Source organism: Macaca mulatta, chromosome 6, assembly GCF_049350105.2.
Source record: "Macaca mulatta isolate MMU2019108-1 chromosome 6, T2T-MMU8v2.0, whole genome shotgun sequence".
NCBI classification, from domain to species: domain Eukaryota; kingdom Metazoa; phylum Chordata; class Mammalia; order Primates; family Cercopithecidae; genus Macaca; species Macaca mulatta.
Genome location: NC_133411.1, coordinates 49,449,449 through 49,458,497, shown reverse-complemented (window position 1 = coordinate 49,458,497; position 9,049 = coordinate 49,449,449).

Genomic DNA, 9,049 nt, shown 5'->3' with positions numbered 1-9,049 from the left:
CGAAAGGCTTCTTGAGGGGAAAGCTGTAACTCTGTGAGGTGATTTCACAGAATACAAAGAAGTTTCTCAGAAAGCTTCTTTCCCTTTGTTATCGGAAGATATTTCCTGTGGCCCTATAGTCTTCAAAGGGATCCGAAATATCTGTTCTCAGATTCCCCAGAAAAAAGGCTAGCAAAGAGATCCATGAAATACAGGTGTAACTCTGTGAGATGAATTAACAGAACAGTAAGCAGTTTCTCAGAAAGCTTCTTTCCAGATTTCATCGGAGGATATTTCCTTTTTCACCATAGCCCTCTATGGGCTTCCAAATATCACTTTGCCAATTCCACAAGAACTGTCTTAGCGAAATGCTTCTTGAGAGGAAAGCTGTAACTCTGTGAGATGATTTCACAGAACACAAAGAAGTTTCTCAGAAAGCTTCTTTCTCTTAGTTATCGGAGGATATTACCTTTGGCCCTATAGTCTTCAAAGGGATGCGAAATATCTGTTCTCAGATTCCACAGAAATAAGGCTAGCCAAGAGATCCACGAAATACAGATGTAACTCTGTGAGATGAATTAACAGAACACTAAGCAGTTTCTCAGAAAGATTCTTTCCAGATTTCATCTGAGGATATTTCCTTTTTCACTATAGTCCTCTATGGGTTTCCAAATATCACTTTGCCAATTCCACAAGAACTGTCTTAGCGAAAGGCGTCTTTAGGGGAAAGCTGTAACTCTGTGAGCTCATTTCACAGAACACAAAGAAGTTTCTCAGAAAGCTTCTTTCTCTTTGTTATCGGAGAATATTTCCTTTGGCCCTATAGTCTTCAAAGGGATCCGAAATATCTGTTCTCAGATTCCACAGAAATAAGGCTAGCAAAGAGATCCACGAAATATAGATGTAACTCTGTGAGATGAATTAACAGAACACTAAGGAGATTCTCAGAAAGCTTCTTTCCAGATTTCATCTGAGGATATTTCCTTTTTCACCATAGCCCTCTATGGGCTTCCAAATATCACTTTGCCAATTCCACAAGAATTGTCTTAGCGAAAGGCTTCTTGAGGGGAAAGCTGTAACTCTGTGAGATGATTTCACAGAACACAAAGAAGTTTCTCAGAAAGCTTCTTTCTCTTTGTTATCGGAGGATATTTCCTTTGGCCCTATAGTCTTCAAAGGGATCCGAAATATCTGTTCTCAGATTCCACAGAATTAAGGCTAGCAAAGAGATCCACGAAATACAGATGTAACTCTGTGAGATGAATTAACAGAACACTAAGCAGTTTCTCAGAAAGCTTCTTTCCAGATGTCATCTCAAGATATTTCCTTTTTCACCATAGCCCTCTATGGGCTTCCAAATATCACTTTGCCAATTCCACAAAAACTGTCTTAGCGAAAGGTTTCTTGAGGGGAAAGCTGTAACTCTGTGACATCATATCACAGAACACAAAGAGGTTTCTCAGAAAGCTTCTTTCTCTTAGTTATGGGATGATGTTTCCTTTGGCCCTATAGTCTTCAAAGGGATCCGAAATATCTGTTCTCAGATTCCACAGAAATAAGGCTAGCAAAGAGATCAACGAAATACAGATGTAACTCTGTGAGTGGAAGTCACACATCACAGAGCAGTTTCTCAGAAAGGTTCTTTCCAGATTTCATCTGAGGATATTTCCTTTTTCACCATAGCCCTCTATGGGCTTCCAAATATCACTTTGCCAATTCCACAAGAACTGTCTTAGCGAAAGGCTTCTTGAGGGCAGAGCTGTAACTCTGTGAGATGATTACATAGAACACAAAGAAATTTCTCAGAAAGCTTCTTTCTCTTAGTTATCGGAGGATATTTCCTTTGGCCCTATAGTCTTCAAAGGGATCCGAAATATCTGTTTTCAGATTCCACAGAAATAAGGCTAGCAAAGAGATCCACGAAATACAGATGTAACTCTGTGAGACGAATTAACAGAACACTAAGCAGTTTCTCAGAAAGCTTCTTTCCAGATTTCATCTGAGTTTATTTCCTTTTTCACCATAGCCCTCTATGGGCTTCCAAATATCACTTTGCCAATTCCACAAGAACTGTCTTAGCGAAAGGCTTCTTGAGGGGAAAGCTGTAACTCTGTGAGATGATTTCACAGAACACAAAGAAGTTTCTCAGAAGGCTTCTTTCTCTTTGTTATCGGAGGATATTTCCTTTGGCCCTATAGTCTTCAAAGGGATCCGAAATGCCTGTTCTCAGATTCCACAGAAATAAGGCTAGCAAAGAGATCCACGAAATACAGATGTAACTCTGTGAGATGAATGAACAAAACACTAAGCAGTTTCTCAGAAAGCTTCTTTCCAGATTTCATCTGAGGATATTTCCTTTTTCACCATAGCCCTCTATGGGCTTCCAAATATCACTTTGCCAATTCCACAAGAACTGTCTTTAGCGAAAGGCTTCTTGAGGGGAAAGCTGTAACTCTGTGAGGTGATTTCACAGAACACAAAGAAGTTTCTCAGAAAGCTTCTTTCTCTTTGTTATCGGAGGATATTTCCTTTGGCCCTATAGTCTTCAAAGGAATCCGAAATATCTGTTCTCAGATTCCCCAGAAATAAGGCTAGCAAAGAGATCCACGAAATACAGATGTAACTCTGTGAGATGAATTAACGGAACACTAAGCAGTTTCTCAGAAAGCTTCTTTCCAGATTTCACAGGAGGATATTTCCTTTTTCACCATAGCCCTCTATGGGCTTCCAAATATCACTTTGCCAATTCCACAAGAACTGTCTTGGCGAAAGACTTCTTGATGGGAAAGCTGTAACTCTCTGAGATGATTTCACAGAACACAAAGAAGTTTGTCAGAAAGCTTCTTTCTCTTAGTTATCGGAGGATATTTCCTTTGGCCCTATAGTCTTCAAAGGGATCCGAAATATCTGTTCTCAGATTCCACAGAAATAAGGCTAGCAAAGATATCCACGAAATACAGATGTAACTCTGTGAGATGAATTAACAGAACACTAAGCAGTTTCTCAGAAAGCTTCTTTCCAGATTTCATCTGAGGATATTTCCTTTTTCACCAGAGCTGTCTATGGGCTTCCAAATATCACTTTGCCAATTCCACAAAAACTGTCTTAGCGAAAGGCTTCTTGAGGGGAAAGCTGTAACTCTGCGAGATGATTTCACAGAAAACAAAGAAGTTTCTCAGAAAGCTTCTTTCTCTTTGTTATCGGAGGATATTTACTTTGGCCCTATAGTCTTCAAAGGGATCCGAAATATCTATTCTCAGATTCCACAGAAATAAGGCTAGCAAAGAGATCCACGAAATATAGATGTAACTCTGTGAGATGAATTAACAGAACACTAAGCAGTTTCTCAGAAAGCTTCTTTCCAGATTTCATCTGAGGATATTTCCTTTTTCACCATAGCCCTCTATGGGCTTCCAAATATCACTTTGCCAATTCCACAAGAACTGTCTTAGCGAAAGGCTTCTTGAGGGGAAAGCTGTAACTCTGTGAGATGATTTCACAGAACACAAGGAAGTTTCTCAGAAAGCTTCTTTCTCTTAGTTATCGGAGGATGTTTCCTTTTGCCCTATAGTCTTCAAAGGGATCCGAAATATCTGTTCTCAGATTCCACAGAAATAAGGCTAGCAAAGAGATCAACGAAATACAGATGTAACTCTGTGAGTGGAAGTCACACATCACAGAGCAGTTTCTCAGAAAGCTTCTTTCCAGATTTCATCCGAGGATATTTCCTTTTTCACCATAGCCCTCTAAGGGCTTCCAAATATCACTTTGTTAATTCCACAACAACTGTCTTAGCGAAAGGCTTCTTGAGGGGAAAGCTGTAACGCTGTGAGATGATTTCACAGAACACAAAGAAGTTTCTCAGAAAGCTTCTTTCTCTTAGTTATCGGAGGATATTTCCTTTGGCCCTATAGTCTTCAAAGGGATCCGAAATATCTGTTCTCAGATTCCACAGAAATAAGGCTAGCAAAGAGATCCACGAAATACCCATGTAACTCTGTGAGTGGAAGTCACACATCACAGAGCAGTTTCTCAGAAAGCTTCTTTCCAGATTTCATCTGAGGATATTTCCTTTTTCACCATAGCCCTCTATGGGCTTCCAAATATCACTTTGCCAATTCCACAAGAACTGTCTTAGCGAAAGGCTTCTTGAGGGGAAAGCTGTAACTCTGTGAGATGATTTCACAGAACACAAAGAAGTTTCTCAGAAAGCTTCTTTCTCTTTGTTATCGGAGGATATTTCCTTTGGCCCTATAGTTTTCGAAGGGATCCGAAATATCTGTTCTCAGATTCCACAGAAATAAGGCTAGCAAAGAGATCCACGAAATACAGATGTAACTCTGTGAGATGAATTAACAGAACACTAAGCAGTTTTTCAGAAAGCTTCTTTCCAGATTTCATCGGAGGATATTTCCTTTTTCACCGTAGCCCTATACGGGCTTCCAAATATCACTTTGCCAATTCCACAAGAACTGTCTTAGCGAAAGGCTTCTTGAGGGGAAAGCTGTAACTCTGTGAGATGATTTCACAGAACAAAGAAGTTTCTCAGAAAGCTTCTTTCTCTTAGTTATCGGAGGATATTTCCTTTGGCCCTATAGTCTTCAAAGGGATCCGAAATATCTGTGGTCAGATTCCACAGAAATAAGGCTAGCAAAGAGATCCACGAAATACAGATGTAACTCTGTGAGTGGAAGTCACACATCACAGAGCAGTTTCTCAGAAAGCTTCTTTCCAGATTTCATCTGAGGATATCTCCTTTTTCACCATAGCCCTCTATGGGCTTCCAAATATCACTTTGCCAATTCCACAAGAACTGTCTTTGTGAAAGGCTTCTTGAGGGGAAAGCTGTAACTCTGTGAGATGATTTCACAGAACACAAAGAAGTTTCTCAGAAAGCTTCTTTCTCTTTGTTATCGGAGGATATTTCCTTTGGCCCTATAGTCTTCGAAGGGATCCGAAATATCTGTTCTCAGATTCCACAGAAATAAGTCTAGCCAAGAGATCCACGAAATACAGATGTAACTCTGTGAGATGAATTAACAGAACACTAAGCAGTTTCTCAGAAAGCTTCTTTCCAGATTTCATCTGAGGATATTTCCTTTTTCACCATAGCCCTCTATGGGCTTCCAAATATCACTTTGCCAATTCCACAAGAACTGTGTTAGCGAAAGGCTTCTTGAGGGGAAAGCTGTAACTTTGTGAGAATGATTTCACAGAACACAAAGAAGTTTCTCAGAAAGCTTCTTTCTCTTTGTTATCGGAGGATATTTCCTTTGGCTTTATAGTCTTCAAAGGGATCCGAAATATCTGTTCTCAGATTCCACAGAAATAAGGCTAGCAAAGAGATCCACGAAATACAGATGTAACTCTGTGAGATGAATTAACAGAACACTAAGCAGTTTTTCATAAAGCTTCTTTCCAGATTTCATCAGAGGATATTTCCTTTTTCACCATAGCCCTCTATGGGCTTCCAAATATCACTTTGCCAATTCCACAAGAACTGTCTTAGCGAAAGGCTTCTTGAGGGGAAAGCTGTAACTCTGTGAGATGATTTCACAGAACACAAAGAAGTTTCTCAGAAAGCTTCTTTCCCTTTGTTATCGGAGGATACTTCCTTTGGCCCTATAGTCTTCAAAGGGATCCGAAATATCTGTTCTCAGATTCCCCAGAAATAAGGCTAGCAAAGAGATCCACGAAATACAGATGTAACTCTGAAAGATGAATTAACGGAACACTAAGCAGTTTCACAGAAAGCTTCTTTCCAGATTTCACCGGAGGATATTTCCTTTTTCACCATAGCCCTCTATGGGCTTCCAAATATCACTTTGCCAATTCCACAAGAACTGTCTTGGCGAAAGGCTTCTTGAGGGGAAAGCTGTAACTCTGTGAGATGATTTCACAGAACACAAAGAAGTTTGTCAGAAAGCTTCTTTCTCTTAGTTATCGGAGGATATTTCCTTTTTCCCTATAGTCTTCAAAGGGATCCGAAATATCTGTTCTCAGATTCCACAGAAATAAGGCTAGTAAAGATATCCACGAAATACAGATGTAACTCTGTGAGATGAATTAACAGAACACTAACCAGTTTCTCAGAAAGCTTCTTTCCAGATTTCATCTGAGGATATTTCCTTTTTCACCAGAGCTGTCTATGGGCTTCCAAATATCACTTTGCCAATTCCACAAGAACTGTCTTAGCGAAAGGCTTCTTGAGGGGAAAGTGTAAATCTGTGAGATGATTTCACAGAACACAAAGAAGTTTCTCAGAAAGCTTCTTTCTCTTTGTTATCGGAGGATATTTCCTTTGGCCCTATAGTCTTCAAAGGGATCCGAAATATCTGTTCTCAGATTCCACAGAAATAAGGCTAGCAAAGAGATCCACGAAATATAGATGTAACTCTGTGAGATGAATTAACAGAACACTAAGCAGTTTCTCAGAAAGCTTCTTTCCAGATTTCATCGGAGGATATTTCCTTTTTCACCATAGCCCTCTATGGGCTTCCAAATATCACTTTGCCAATTCAACAAGAACTGTCTTAGCGAAAGTCTTCTCGAGGGGAAAGCTGTAACTCTGTGAGATGATTTCACAGAACACAAAGAAGTTTCTCAGAAAGCTTCTTTCTCTTAGTTATCGGAGGATGTTTCCTTTGGCCCTATAGTCTTGAAAGGAATCCGAAATATCTGTTCTCAGATTCCACAGAAATAAGGCTAGCAAAGAGATCAACGAAATACAGATGTAACTCTGTGAGTGGAAGTGACGCATCACAGAGCAGTTTCTCAGAAAGCTTCTTTCCAGATTTCATCCGAGGATATTTCCTTTTTCACCATAGCCCTCTATGGGCTTCCAAATATCACTTTGCCAATTCCACAGGAACTGTCTTAGCGAAATGCTTCTTGAGGGGAAAGCTGTAACTCTGTGAGATGATTTCACAGAACACAAAGAAGTTTCTCAGAAAGCTTCTTTGTCTTTGTTATCGGAGGATATTTCCTTTGGCCCTATAGTCTTCAAAGGGATCCGAAATATCTCTTCTCAGATTCCACAGAAATAAGGCTAGCAAAGAGATCCACGAAATACAGATGTAACTCTGTGAGATGAATTAACAGAACACTAAGCAGTTTCTCAGAAAGCTTCTTTCCAGATTTCATCTGAGGATATTTCCTTTTTCACCATAGTCCTCTATGGGCTTCCAAATATCACTTTGCCAATTCCACAAGAACTGTCTTAGCGAAAGGCTTCTTGAGGGGAAAGCTGTAACTCTGTGAGATGATTTCACAGAACACAAAGAAGTTTCTCAGAAAGCTTCTTTCTCTTGGTTATGGGAGGATGTTTCCTTTGGCCCTATAGTCTTCAAAGGGATCCGAAATATCTGTTCTCAGATTCCACAGAAATAAGGCTAGCAAAGAGATCAACGAAATACAGATGTAACTCTCTGAGTGGAAGTCACACATCACAGAGCAGTTTCTCAGAAAGGTTCTTTCAGGATTTCATCTGAGGATATTTCCTTTTTCACCATAGCCCTCTATGGGCTTGCAAATATCACTTTGCCAATTCCACAAGAACTGTCTTAGCGAAAGGCTTCTTGAGGGGAAAGCTGTAACTCTGTGAGATGATTTCATAGAACACAAAGAAGTTTCTCAGAAAGCTTCTTTCTCTTAGTTATCGGAGGATATTTCCTTTGGCCCTATAGTCTTCAAAGGGATCCGAAATATCTGTTCTCAGATTCCACAGAAATAAGGCTAGCAAAGAGATCCACGAAATACACATGTAACTCTGTGAGATGAATGAACAGAACACTAAGCACTTTCTCAGAAAGCTTCCTTCCAGATTTCATCGGAGGATATTTCCTTTTTCACCATAGCCCTCTAGGGGCTTCCAAATTTCACTTTGCCAATTCCACAAGAACTGTCTTGGCGAAAGGCTTCTTGAGGGGAAAGCTGTAACTCTGTGAAATGATTTCACAGAACACAAAGAAGTTTCTCAGAAAGCTTCTTTCTCTTAGTTATCGGAGGATATTTCCTTTGGCCCTATAGTCTTCAGAGGGATCCGAAATATCTGTTCTCAGATGCCACAGAAATAAGGCTAGCAAAGAGATCTACGAAATACAGAAGTAACTCTGTGAGTGGAAGTCACACATCACAGAGCAGTTTCTCAGAAAGCTTCTTTCCAGATTTCATCTGAGGATATTTCCTTTTTCACCATAGCCCTCTATGGGCTTCCAAATATCACTTTGCCAATTCCACAAGAACTGTCTTAGCGAAAGGCTTCTTGAGGGGAAAGCTGTAACTCTGTGAGATGATTTCACAGAACAGAAAGAAGTTTCTCAGAAAGCTTCTTTCTCTTAGTTATCGGAGGATATTTCCTTTGGCCCTATAGTCTTCAAAGGGATCCGAAATATCTGTTCTCAGATTCCACAGAAATAAGGCTAGCAAAGAGGTACACGAAACACAGATGTAACTCTGTGAGTGGAAGTCACACATCACAGAGCAGTTTCTCAGAAAGCTTCTTTCCAGATTTCATCTGAGGATATTTCCTTTTTCACCATAGCCCTCTATGGGCTTCCAAATATCACTTTGCCAATTCCACAAGAACTGTCTTAGCGAAAGGCTTCTTGAGGGGAAAGCTGTAACTCCGTGAGATGATTTCACAGAACACAAAGAAGTTTCTCAGAAAGCTTCTTTCTCTTTGTTATGGGAGGATATTTCCTTTGGCCCTATAGTCTTCGAAGGGTTCCGAAATATCTGTTCTCAGATTCCACAGAAATAAGGCTAGCAAAGAGATCTACGAAATACAGAAGTAACTCTGTGAGTGGAAGTCACACATCACAGAGCAGTTTCTCAGAAAGCTTCTTTCCAGATTTCATCTGAGGATATTTCCTTTTTCACCATAGCCCTCTATGGGCTTCCAAATATCACTTTGCCAATTCCACAAGAACTGTCTTAGCGAAAGGCTTCTTGAGGGGAAAGCTGTAACTCTGTGAGATGATTTCACAGAACAGAAAGAAGTTTCTCAGAAAGCTTCTTTCTCTTAGTTATCGGAGGATATTTCCTTTGGCCCTATAGTCTTCAAAGGGAT